The sequence below is a fragment of the Falco biarmicus genome, chromosome 11 (genome assembly GCF_023638135.1).
Source record: "Falco biarmicus isolate bFalBia1 chromosome 11, bFalBia1.pri, whole genome shotgun sequence".
Lineage (NCBI taxonomy): Eukaryota > Metazoa > Chordata > Aves > Falconiformes > Falconidae > Falco > Falco biarmicus.
In genome coordinates, this window is record NC_079298.1 from 20,082,499 (window position 1) to 20,096,805 (window position 14,307).

Here is a 14,307-nt window from a genome sequence, read left to right on the forward strand (position 1 = left end):
TTCATTCCCTCACTAAAGCATCCTTTAAAATGGTTTCTATCATTTTCTTTTTTATAACCCCCAGCCATCTTTCCGCTGGTGTCCTTTCAAGGGCTTCAAACAGTCTCCACCACATAAACGGAAAACCAATCAGGATTCATTTATTTACATAGATTATGCAAGTAATTTTTCAGTAATAACTTCGCAGTGATACTTTACTGTTCACAGTTTCTTTTGGTTACCTTTACTTTGCATAGAAAATAGTTCAATGAAACTCAGCCCTGCAACTATGTGTGTGCATCCGGGTGCTGCCAGATGCCACTGTCAGACTACAGCCTTCTAAGCAAAACCTGGAGTAAATGTAAGCAGTTTTCAAGTTTCTCCAGGACCATCATTTATGTGACAGAACCTTTTATGTTAACTCCTGGACATTTCAAGCAAGCATTTAGCATTGATTTTGCTTACACAGGCAATATCCTGTTAAAGCCAGCAAAAGGAAGAGAATCAAAAGACCCTCTCTACACAGACTATGCTTTGATTAATCCTGGGTAGTTCTTCAGAGGTTAGAAAATCAGCCAAACATGTGACTTTGAAATTAGAATTGTACAACAAGATTAAAAAAAGAGGCATGCTATGCTAATAAGAGAAAAGAGAAGATGTTATCAAAAATACAGTGGGATTTTTTAAGGTCTAAAACATCAGTCTCATTTAGGATTTCAGAGGTCAATATACCAGAGTATGGGGGATAAATTCAATTTTTTGCTAAGATCAGTTGGAGCTTAAAAGGCTACACAGACTTTTTTGACACTGGATATCATATTTGAGGTAGGTAAATTACTCATCATACTATGGCTAAGTAAACTGAGGCACAGAAGTTCATGTTCTTGGCTGAAATAAAATAGTATCAAGCAAAAACTACTTTAAAAAGCAAAAAGCACTTAGAAATTACTGTTGATGAAAATCAAGTACCCAATTATAATCAAGTAGTAACAAGTTAAGAAGTCACATGAGAGTAAAATTGAGAAACACACTGAAATTTGCAGGCTTGTTTTCTGGATGCAATATATATGGGCTTGGAGTGCTTTCCAAATGATAAACTGTCATGATAGCATTATCTATAATCAGGAAATACACCTTACAGTATATTGTTTGCCCACCCCAGTCTTCCTATCCTACAGAATTAGGATACACCACCATGTATCCTAATTTGTCATTCAATTTGAGATGTCATATCACCATGCTTTTTGTGGCAGTGTGCTCCCCCCACCCCACCCTGACCTTTATTTCCCATAACCCTGCCCAAGTGATAACCACCAGTGGCAATTGCAACGGACGTGTCTGGTTGTGCTGTATGCAACCAGCTCAGAGTGGATTCGGGTAGAGGGATAACAACACAATAGCCAAGAGCTAATTTGAGCAACGCACCCACCTAACCACAGTGCTGGTCAATGTCCGACTCGAGACAAATTTGGAAGAAACTAACATCTGAAGTCAGTAAGCAAATATGACTATCAGACAGTCATCTTACAGCAGACAGCCCAGGGCCCATTGAGCTCTCCTGCGTGGCAGTGGGTTGCATGACAGGATCTCTCTGTATGACCAGTAGGGATGTCTCCCAAGGTTATGCCTGCTGCAGAGATCCCTTACTCCTCAAGGCTGAGAGAATCCTTATTGCATCAGATACTCAGTAAGTGAATTGGAAATAAGTGCCCTGAAACTTTGAAATCTTTGCTAAGTGATATAAAGGATTGATTGTGCATATATAATCCTTTAGACATAAACCATTGACAAAGTCTGGGACTAAGTCTGGATCCAGCTGCACCTAAACGCCCCTCTGAGAAAGAGTTTAGAATGCAGTAGGGTCCTTTCTGAACCTCATGACTCAACAAGAGGATGTCCCTGACAGTTTTGTCTGACCCCGTCCTCTATGCAGTAAATACTCAAGGGTAACTTGCTCTCAAATCTTGTTAAACCACTGTCACATTTACCATGGAACCTTGTTAACTCACAGTCTTATATCAACATTGTTGCTTCTCTCTTGTGAGTGAAGCGCATGACTCCATCCACAACACTTTTCCACCAGTTTAAGCAAAACATAATGAAATCTAGCAATTCTTGTTATACAATGTTTATTCTTCAAACACCAAATTTCACTATGGGCCCAATCCTGTAAGGTGCTGAGTGCCCTCAGGTGCCATTTGACATTCACTTTGGCTTAAAAACTCATAAAATTGATTACAATATCACATTTGACTAATAAATGCCTCAGGACAAGTCATACATTTATTTAGGATAAGTAAGAGCAAAAGGAAAAAAGCAACACATAAGTGAAAATGGGCATAGTTTCCAACACACTGGGCACTAGCACTCTCATTTCACTGCATTGATGGAAAATAGCCTAAGAAATAAAAAGGAAGACAGTAACAGCCTTTCAGTTGAAAGTTCCATACTATGTAGTCATTTATTTCCTTCTGAGATTGCTAGACTGACAACAAAATCTCTTAAGTTAGTAAATATTAAGGAAAAGAAAGAATGTCATTTTTTTCTTTGACAGTTGTATAATACCGAGGCATAAAGGGAACAGTGGACACTGATATTTTTCATGAGAAACTGTATGAACAGTGGAGAAGTCACATGCCTAAAAAGAAAACAACCTAGGTTATTCAGGAGTGGCAGAAAGGGTAGTTCTCCTGCTTCCAAGGCTGTCTGCACATACTATGAACAGGATTCATCCAACTACATTATGTCACTACATGTAAGAAAATTTAGCAGGAGTACTTCAGTAAACATGACATCAGCATTTTTTTCCTGTTTTGGTCCTGAATTTGTCATCACATCTACACACCAGAATAATTAACTAACAAAGAGTATTTACATTCCAATTAAATGAAATGGAAAAGAGGTCTCAGAAAGCTCATCCATTAAAAAAAAAAAACCAGAGTAGAGGTTAATTAATTTCAAGGCTAAAAGGCAACATTAGATGATTTTATCTGACCTCTTACATAACACAAACCTTAAAATGTTACCTGGTTCTCCTTGTGCTAAGTCAAATGATAAAATACCACTGCCTGATGGCACATCTGCTCCGCCTTCCTCAGAACTGTGGAAAATGTGGAAAACAGAAAAACATGTGTGACCAAAAAAGGGAAAATGAAAGGTTTTAATCTAAAACACTAGCATTTCCTCCTCCTCCTAAAGCAAAACACCATTTGTTTGGTACCAATAGTTATTTTGCAGCCAGCACTAACTAGACGACTTATTATTGTAGCCTGCCCAATTTCTCATCCAAAACTGCAGGTGGTATCCAACATATACTGAGAGCCCAAGGATACAAGAATTAGAGCTGTAGTGTCTGTAGCTCAATGACTCTTGTTATGCAGTTTTGGGGGTTTGCTCCATTACAGAGAAACAGATTTACCACAACTTGTGGACATTCATTCAGTCTTCAAACAGCAGATAAGTCAGCCCAACCAATGATCCATTACAGTATTTATTATACTAACAGAATGATCTTTCAGTTATTGTTCATGTGGATTTACTGACAGGAGGAGAGTAAAGAACAAAAAGTAGTGACAGGAGAACAAAAGGCCTGAGAGCAAATGTTGCCATATGTTAATCATGAGGCCATAAATACGCCAGTATTTTTGGCTGGAGCAACTTTTATTGGTTAGCAAAAAGAGGGTTTTAAGACTTTTCCTCTTTCTCCATCCTAAGTTTCAGCACTAGACTAACTTCAGAATTTCAAGACCAGTATACTTTAGTAGACAGACATGCCTCCTTGTCCTGGTTTCAGCTGGGGTAATTTTCTTCTTGGTGGCTAGTGCAGTGCTGTGTTTCGGATTTCATGTGGGAACAGTGTGGTTGGGGACTTCTTGGTTTCTCAGGCCTTGCCAGCAGGAGAGCTGAAGAGGCACAGGAAATTGGGAGGGGACACAGCCAGGACAACTGACCTGAACTAGCCAAAGAGGTATTCCATGCCATGGGATGTCATGGTTGGTATATAAACTGGGGGTGTTGGCGGGGGCCTGCCGATCGCTGCTCAGGGATTGGCTGGGCATCGGTCAGTGGGTGGTGAGCAGTTGTATTGTGCATCACTAGTTCTCTTTTCTCCCTTCCCTTTGGCTTTTGTTCCTCTCCCCTTCTCCCTCCTTTTCATTGTAACATTAAATAATAGTAGTAATAACAATAATAATAATAACAACAATAACAGTTATTATTATTTATCTCAATTGTTAAACTGTTCTTAATTTAGCCCTCGAGTTTTACATTCCTTTGCAATTCTCCTCCCCACACCCCTGGGTGATGGGGAGGGGGGGTAAGCAAGTGGCTGCATGGCATTTAATTACTGGCTGGGGTTAAACCACAACAGTCCTACAAAAGTGACTTTCCTACAGATGCCCAGCAAATAGCCACACTGTTTAGTAGCTGAGAAGTAAGAGGAATCAAATGTCAAAAACAACCCACCAGGTCACATACAGCTTTTAGTACAAAAACCTCTAGCTAACACATCTGCTAACTGAATAGAAGTGTTTGAGACATGTTTTTTCTCAGGAACATACAAATGGCCTACAATGGGTTTCTCCACATTGTATATATGCAAGTACCTGTTTCGTATGTAGTATTTGATGTCAATAGTGCACTATTTTGAAATGCACCTTACTTATATTAATAGTAAATATGATTGATGAAATGGATTCCAAACTCCATAATTAGGATGTGGAGGAGTTAACTATTATTATTTTTTTAAACTGTTAAGGATACAATGTTGATAGAGTTCTATTAGCAAAATAGTTCTTCAGGAATAAAGACATTAAATCAATTTGAGAATGGTAGTTAACAGTAGGGAGTTTTAAGGTTTACACTTAAACTGCATTAGAGAATTCCGAAGAAACAAAAAAAAGAATGAAAAGTTTGGGGTTTTTTTTTCCAAATGCAGCATAACTCAGGTCTTCTAGCACTTCTACCATAAGCAGTGTTGAAAGCTAACTTTCCCTTTTAGTATGACAGGTAGATTTGTCACTTAGGCCATCAAGCCATTAAACCAGTTTTTAAAAAGTATTTTGTAGATTCTGTAACACTAGCATTCTATAGAATTTTCCGGTGCCTTTTCAATCAAGAAAACCTGGCTAAAATTGCACTATCTGACCTTCCGATTAATGGCTCTGCCTCTTGCCTGTCATACTACCAGGGTGTTTGGGGAATAGTTAGGATTCATCTGGAAGTGATGTAATTTCTGCCTTTGTCTTTCTTTTCTGGACGCTAATGGATTTTAGTCAGTCCTCTTCACTCAATGGATGACACATGTAGCCATTCTATTTTAGTTGTCCATTAACTTCAAGCATTATGACAAGAACAAAGGAACTTCTTTTAGAAGTTAAGTTCAGCTACATGTATTAAATTTCTACAAATCCTCTGTTTACAAGGTGCTGTTTTCAATTGTCAGTAATGTTTATCTGAGTGCAACAGTATCTATTTTAATTAAAAGAGGCTGCTCAAACAAATATAAAGGGGTCACAAGGCCTGTGGATTCAACATTAGGGTTACTGTTGAGTTTCTCCATGCATTTCTGTCTGACCATTTTTTTTTTTGCACAAGTTATCTAGTTTTTTAAGCAAGAACCATGGAAAAAAAATCAACAATCAGAAGGCTACAGTTTGTGGTCTGAAGTCTAAGGCCTGAGCATGGTACTTGATCATGTGAAGTACAGACTACAGATAGCACTCGTAAGCAGAAAGTAATACATACATTTCTATGGATACTTAGAGGATCACTAATACAAACTACTAAGGGAAATAGATTCTATTAGGAAAACTGACACCTGTAGCCCTGCAAGCTTTTAAAATAATATTTCTGCTCTTTAAATATTTATCATTGAGCTGCAAATAAAACATCTGTAATATCCTGTGGAAATAACACGCATTGGATGACTTTTAGAAATATGTTTGACTGTATTAACATTTTACTCAGTTGCAGCAACCTGACATTAAACCTGTATTAAGGCTGCATTACAAAGCATTTCAGTTCCATTTTTTATTCCTCATGCTGTTTTAAAGAAACAAGAAATCTCCCACCTCTCATTATTAGGCCACCAATGAGATAAGAAGTCTGTAAGTATTGCTGAGAGGTTTGAGAAGTTCAACTATTGTTGGATCTTCTCTAGCCAGGCAACACAGTAAGGTTCCACTTGAATTTAGGTCTATGTGGCAAAGGTGTTTTATTCTGACTCAGCTGTATTTTTCTGTGATTGAGCTCTGGTTGAAGTTAACAGCAATTTGCCTCTTCCCTAGCCAATTTCTTCCAGGACCAGCCATGCCTGTGAAATGATACTTGTAGCCATGCTTTTCTGTGTTCCCCAGTGATGGGATGTTCTATCCTAAGTCATGGGCATACACAATGGAGCCTAAACCAAGGGGGGCATGTTTACCTACTATTGCAATGGGGTTTTAGGACACAGTGGTTTGCACTACCTGATACTTCCAGGTGTACCTGAGCCACCCGCCTTGGCTTCTCACCTTGGACTAGACAAGGAGTAAAGAGGCAGCTATGCTCTAGTCTCCACGGTATCTTTTCTTCCATTCCAAAAAGCCTAAAATCAAAGACCTCACTTAGCTGAGCGAATCTGCAAGAAAATGTACAAAACAAACTTTGCTCATAAATAATATAAAACCTTGACAACAAGAAACTATTTTACTGATCTGAACAATTCAACGATTCTGCTGTATCCCAAAGAGAAGAGGCACCTTTCATTAAGTCACTGAAACTACATTTCACATGGTATGCTTTTAAACTCCTCATTCTCAAACCGCAAACCTGCTGCATTACTCTACTACTTCTGTCTATCAGATGACAAACATTCAAAAGATGCCTTATCTCAAAAGATGACTAAAACACTATGTAGAAACTTGTGTGTTGTGCTGTACTTTCTCCCTATTCTTTCTCATGAACCCTTCATCAGAATACCCACCTCCCTGCAGAGGGTGATAGGCAGTGCAGCACTATAACGTTAGCTTTGCCCTTCAATGAACAATCATGTTCTTCAGATGAGTGGCATCTTAGGATACATTCAACAAGAAGTGCTTACATATTCCCTGAGTGCTGTCCTTTCCTTCTCCATCCTCTCAGCTATTAAGAAAACCCAATCATAACTGGGATGGAGAAGAAATCATCAGGTGACTAAGTATCAATGAGAAGAACCTGTTCTCTCTGATCCCAAGACTTCTCTGCTAATCTGAATCCAGCAGATCAAAGAAAATTACTGGGTGCATTTCAGGCAAGGCCCTACACTCAACCTTACAAAGCCAACTACTGTCTGTTCAGCTGCACGGTGCAAAGTTGGTGGTGAAAGTAGAGATAGGACAGTGGTGTCTGTGACAACAGACAGCTGAGAAAAAAAAATACCTGTCACATACCCAATGCACTGCCAGGCAACTCAAAGTGCTCAACTTCATATAGGCCGATATCTTAGGCGCTCTTAAGTCTAGGGAATGGCAGGTAGAAGATTCTTAAAAATCTTCTATGCCAGTCACTTGTCATTATGAATATAATTCTGTAGGTCAATTTGGCATTACAGGCTCAGATACCAAAGTAAAACACAGAAACAGCCCTGTACAACCAGCTATAAAGCAATGTGGTTTTATCCTCAGGAAGAGGATAAAACTTTCTAGGGTATGTTCACCTGCAAAACCACTTGGCAATGTTGCACTTTTAATATAAGCTAAGCACACAGGCTAACAATAGGAGGCAAATTTAAGCTCTCAGAGTAAGGTATAGCAAGCAGAAAAGAATCAGCATGAAGCTCTATTCGTGGCTGCAGAGTCCCCATGGATTCTCACTGTTCAACTTGCTGCTTCACTCCTACTTTATAGCAATCCAGTAAGAGCTATCATCACCTGAATCATTCTGATACCCTGTTTTCCAAGGGTACTGCCTGCCTCTCCCTCTGTCCCAAATGCATTCAGTCCATCCCCTCAAGCAGCTTGCTGCCACCTGAGCAAGGTTTAGCTTGCACATGCCCACATAAGTGGGACAGGGTTCATTTTAGGCTGCTAAAGAAAGACCACATGTGATTGTCTATGTAACCACAATTAGCCCAACCACCTGTAAAAGGCTAAGACTTGGAAGTATTTGTCCAGCTTGGGTTTGTTGTTGTTGAAAAACCTGTAACATGTACTTCCATCGAATACCTATGAGAACTTGAAAATGCACAAGTTTTTCAAGTCACTGTTTCTTAAATGTGGGATAGAATCAACCACCTATTGTCACCTTCTATTCATCTTTACATGGTGTGGCTATTTAGTGCATGAAAATACTTTATTATATTCCCAGACAATGCAGCTGTGTAATGTTTGCTTTGTCCTTCAGTGTAAAATCATTTTTTTTCTGACATGTGTCTTAGGACCCATAACACTAAGACATTTGAAAATAGTGATTCATTTTAAAAATTTAATTCAAGCATTTGCACTAAACAGAATTTACAAAGGAAAAGACATAGTCTGATCCATACAACTTCACTGCTTTGTGCAACCTACACTGCTTTGTGTTTTCTCCAGCTCAGTCACTGACAAAAGATTATACTAAAGGTTATGTCTTTTCCTGTATGTTCCTAGACAATTTCCATTTATGACATAAACCTAAATTTAAAGGCAAAAGACACTTCATTCTTCAGATTAGTTACATGCTTAAATGCCTTATAAAAACCCAGCTATTAAATACATGAAAAGGAATTGTTAAAAAAACCCAAGTTCAAACTCAAGGGTATGTACATGTGCTGAGTTGGGGTTATTAAAAGCATGACGAGCTACAAAGCATTTTTTTAACGCAAAATGCTTTCACTTAACCCTTAGAGAACTATATACCTGTGTATGTGTATGCCCATACAGACATACACACAGAAATTAAGGTAACTTGCCCTCATCTGCTCTGGTGCAGCTCCTTCTGATACCATAATAGAAGGAAATCACACTAGTGAGGTCATGTAATAGAAGGAAATCACACTAGCAGAGATAGATTACTCCTGTTCAGATGATTTTGGAAAGTAAGGGATAAACAGAAAGGTGAACTGCAGTGTAATGACAGAGATCAGTTTTTATGTGAAAAATCAGATGATGGATTTATATGACACATGAGTATTACCCAAAATCACTCTGTAATATTATAAGGTGGCTACATTATAGGCTGAAGAACATATCTACAATGATAGTCATTGATACTAAATGCAGAGAGAAGACAAGGAAATGGTAAAACAATGTAAGAGAAAAGCCTTAAAAAATACATACACCAAGCTGATGACAGAATTAGTTTGGTCATATTAACAGGTTGGCTTTAGCATAAAATGTTGGACAATATAAGGTAAAAACATAATCTGTTAAGACATTTTCCTAGTCTACTAAAAGCTAACAAAACCATAGATATGGATACCATTCAAAGTAACCATTATTAGCTGGATGGATGGACAATGAAACCTCTTGTTCCAGTAACATACATCTTACCATAAATTTTCTTAGCAGTGTACTTTATAATGAAATGTGGAGCTCAAGAAAAATTGATTGAAACAACAATAAGGTTGTCTGTAACCTAACTGTGACTAAACAAATAGCTGGTAACATTTTCATCTAATTAGACAGTGTCTGCATAAATTAAAGAATTGTAATTGTCTCAGGAACTACACATACATGAAACTGATCTTAATATACTGTGAAGTATATTGGTACTATTTACTATGAAGAAATGTACATAAAAACTTTCCTTACTCTTATTTTTCTCCCAGCATGCAGTGTATATTAACCTGTCCAACTTCACATAGTAACCAATTGTGACTACTACAATCCATATAATTTATCAGATTAAAAAAAAAAAAATTAAATCCAAGCAACACCTTTCCATATGGCCAATTAGTGAAGTCATAAAATGCAGTAAATATATGATGCTGTATTGAACATCTGTGCCAGTTATCCTATGGGAATTTTTAATAAAGGACCAAACAGCATATTGATGTTAATTCTATGTTACCGGGACTTTAAATAAAAAACTAAAATAAATAGCATCCATTAAACTGATCATACTGTTGTAACTCAAATTGTGTTTATTATGCTAATGGAACATGAAATTAAGAAAAAGACCTTTATGCCAGTGGAATTAATTAATGAGCTTTATGAAGGCATTGGGATGTAATTTATTTCTAGATAAGTAAGTCTAATTTGCAGTTCCATGGGTCTCTGCAATGCTGATTGTAATAGTTATTCCTGCAGATGTGCTGCTCACAGCATGTCTTTCCATTAGAACTGAACACCTCATTATATAAACTGTACCTAATTAAACATAATACAGTGGTGACTTGTTAAACTGGCCTTTTTAAGTCAGCAGCTGCCTAAGCTAATAATACCGTACACAAGATTTATATCATCTACCGTATAATACTGATATTAAAATATACTGCCCAAGGGATTGACAACTAATTTACCAGTACGTAACAGGTAAACTTCAGATTCTGCAATAGAGATTAAAGACTAGTAGTCTATAAAAATCAAATGAATTAAAGTCTATTTAGAGTTCCAAATAATTATAAAAGTTTTTTAATAATTTTGTTCTTTTAACAGTTTATTTTAAAAAACATAATCAGAGAATAACACTTTTCTTATGTTCTTTCTCCCTATCTGACAGGGTGTTTTTCTTACGTGGTCTGAATTATTACGATATTTGAACACAATTAGATATGTGCAGACTCACTTTGTTTCAGGCAAAACAAAGCGACAAACTGCCAAGAGAGGTACTTTAACTTTAAGTTATTACTTTAACTTTGAAAGTTGTATTCTGTGACTATTCTGTACCTGGGTTTTTTTCGACCAAAATGCAGATATATCTCATATTCAAAATATGACAGTCTGCCCCCATGAAGTCTGACTATTTTGGTCAGAAAATAAGAAGGTCAGAAAATACTTTGAGAACAGATTGATTTTCTCATGAGATAAGATAGGAATATTTGAAAACTACACAAGAATATTTTGGATAAATAATGTTTGATCATGAAAACTTTGCATTCTGTATACACCCTGTGGTTTAAGACTTGTTTTCTGTTTCTCTCTCCTTCAGAGGCTGAATCAACTGCCACTTTATGTTCTAATGTAGAGTGGCATTACTTTTTTTCTCATTTTGCCAGTCTCTGTATGAAATAGATATGTTTTCCTCGCAGGTACACAAATGGAATAATGGAATGAAGGCTCCCCTCAGAAGCCTGTGATTCTTCCTTTCCTCCTTGCTCAGGTGTGCAAAACTGGCTCATCTTCCACTAGCTCTTGCTCTATCCCACAGCTGAATCATCTAAAGACATATGAGCAGCCCCGCATATTGCTGCCACTTCTCCTCTGAATGAAAAAAATGAGATTCAAATTTTAAACGTCTTTTCACCTATGCCATTCCAAGCAAAAAATTTAAAAGCATGCACAAATTTAGTCAAAGACTTGAGTCCATTGACATCCAGGATCAAGACTCAAGTTCAAAGTTGATTTAAGAAATGCTAACACATTTACTCAGTAAGGACTTGAAGTTCCCAACAACAGTAAACTCTCTTGCACAACCTTTTCTTGCACAAAGAAGGTAGAAAACACACAAAAAAGGAAATGTGGTCATATTAGTTAAAGCCCATCACTTTGTTTGGATTCTCTTCAGGTTTTGGAGGAAAAGATTCAGAATCAGATCAGATTTGCTCTGAGCCACTTTCCCTGTCTTACTGAACACATAACAAAAAGACAGTGTTCTTAAATCAACCATTGCTTTATCTTTGTTTTCAGTAAGCTGTGACAATCAAAACACCATCCTCTTCTAAAGACTGCTGCTCTGATAGCAACCTCTGTCACTCTCATAAACCTTAATATCTGCAGCATCATACTTTACTTTTAAGGTTTCTTAGTGAAGACAGTTTGGCAGTCATTCTCCTTTTCTTGCCAGAAACCCTATATCATCCTAGACTGTAGTGTGAAATACATGAATCACTGCAAATTAAGGTAAAATTACACTTTGTGCTAGAGTTACAGGCTCAGAGAAAAGGGATCTGTCCTGTCTTAAAGAATGTGCATCAAGTAACAAAAACATGTGCAATTTAACTTTATTGGCAGAAAATGAAGAGCAGGCTTCCAGACTGAAATAGCTTGTACACAACTAGCTTATCCTACCAACCGAAAAGGGGTTCTTGGGGTAGAGCTGGCAGCATGCTTAAATGGAGCACAGCATTCCAGGATAAAGAGTGTAACAGGTATGTGCATGGGAACCTGTGAGTAGAAGAAAAGCCTGTAAGGGAAATAATGTCATATGTAGAAATTGTTCCATAACCACTCTGAACTCTTGTCTTCACCAAGGCTGAATTTTAATTTCCTGGATGATACCATTTACTTCACACTTTCAAAAGAGTCCTCCAACTACCATCTAAAGCATTTAATTCTTGCTTGGGATCTTTATTGTGAATTTTTTTATTATGAAGTCCTGTACTGAAACAACTATCTCTAAAATAAAGGATACTGTTTCAACTCAAAACAGGGCTCTTTTTTTCATAGAAGTCCCATTTAAATTGCTTCACTATCTCTCAGTAATCAAATATGAGATGTAACAGAACAGCAACATAATTTGCTGTGAGAGTAAAATTTAGCAGAATCAATCAACAATAAGATGAAAGTAGGAGCTCATGAGCGCCATGGGTCCATTATAATTATTATTATTAATTAAAGTATTCCAGACACACATTAATTTTCTTTGCTCGCTACTATTATTGTTTGACTTGCCTTGAAATGGGAACTATGAGCACTTTGAAAAATGTGTTGAAAGACTCTCTTGTTTCACAACAGATTGAGTGGTTACTTCTCCATCCTCTGCCAAAATGCACTTTAGTAACATATCACAGCTATACTCCATGACTCACCACAGATATCCTCTGCCTCTTAAAGCAATAGAAAACTAGGAAAATATTTTCTCTATACCTCCCATCAATGAAAGCACAGAAATCTCACTGAAGGTTTAAAGAGATCTAAAGAACTGGCCATGTACTGGATCTTGAATTTGAAAAGCATTTTCAAAAGTGATGTTATTTTAAAATTAACAATCTTTATTAGTGTCTCCAAAGAGAAAATTACTGTCATTGTGCTCCCCAAATACAGACCAAATTAAAAAATACTAAACAGAAGTCAGATAAAATAAAATACAAACTTCTTTACTGAGCTCAATGCAAGATTTCTGAACTGAATTCAAATTTCAACTATTTTATAGAAGCATTTTTACCGTTTCTTACTCTGCCTGTATCTGGTGAAAAAAGATTCTAAATACCACAATAAGGGTGGCTTTACCTGGTGTGACTGGGTTTTCCAAGGCAATTTACAGCTTCAGGAAATCAATTACATTGAAAGAAATATCTAGATAATCTGATGATCACCTGAGCATCAAAAAAAGTTACTCACAACTGGTCTGATCTTGTAGATGCCTGAGAAGACTGGCTTGAAAGTTATACTGCCTATTTAACTAATTTTTTTACAGTTAAGTAGTACTATGCACACACAAACAGTTATCCTGGAAGCATAAACAAGATCTTAGACCATCACTGACAGCTGATCTTCAGCCTCCTTGGGAGATGGAGGGCAAAAAACCTGGAATCAACAGAGTCTCTCAGGAACATTCCTCCCTAAAGGAAACTAAAAATACACTGATGAATGGGGAAAAAATTATTCTGTATAAGAGACCTCACAAAAAGACAATTACTTTTTCAGCCAATTGCTGCTACCATAGAGTCAAAAAAAGCTGCTGGATGAAGGAAAGTGTTATGAAATTACTCCTATTTTTCCTCTCAAACCAAATGCAGAAGGTAATTGTCTGCTGCATTGCCAAAGACTTTATTCATACATTCTTTCAAACTTTAATCCTCCTCCTGGAATTTTTCAATATATACAAAAGGACCTTTAAAGTGAAAAATCAGTATCACACGATGAATTAGGACAACCGCAGAAGACGTAAACAGCACCTTCTTCCAAGTAACTCTGCAAACCCTATGTCTGGGTGAAGCAAAACCTCCTAATCCACATTCAAGACAATAGGAAAACAGAAGAAAAGTTGCATTCACTAACGCCTCACTTCTCCAACAAGACAGTAATTGTCAGAAACCCTGAAAAATTACGAAGCTTTTTTTTTTTTCCTGATGACTTGGAAGGCAAAGAAAAAGTATATGAATGTTATTTTGACTTCATTTTGTTGCCAGAACTTGGATATTGTAATACCGGGACGTCACACAGACAACCTGACAGAACAGTACTGACAGGCTGTTAATCGCTGACAAAGTTACAGCACTAATAACTT

At 37.2% G+C, this 14,307-nt stretch overlaps 1 long non-coding RNA gene across 4 annotated transcripts in view; it reads right to left on the reverse strand.

Annotated features, from left to right (window-relative positions):
* The window catches only part of LOC130156777 (uncharacterized), a 520,457-nt gene that overhangs the window by 431,721 nt on the left and 74,429 nt on the right, over window positions 1–14,307 (reverse strand). Inside the window, exons 4-5 of one of the 4 annotated variants that reach the window (XR_008824604.1) lie at window positions 6,492–6,598; window positions 3,006–3,079 (exon numbers count right to left, since the gene is read on the reverse strand). The exons of 2 other annotated variants lie outside the window; for them this stretch is intronic. This is a non-coding gene — a long non-coding RNA (uncharacterized LOC130156777). The remainder of the gene's footprint in view (window positions 1–3,005; window positions 3,080–6,491; window positions 6,599–14,307) is intronic. One more of the 4 variants, XR_008824605.1, reaches the window with a different exon arrangement.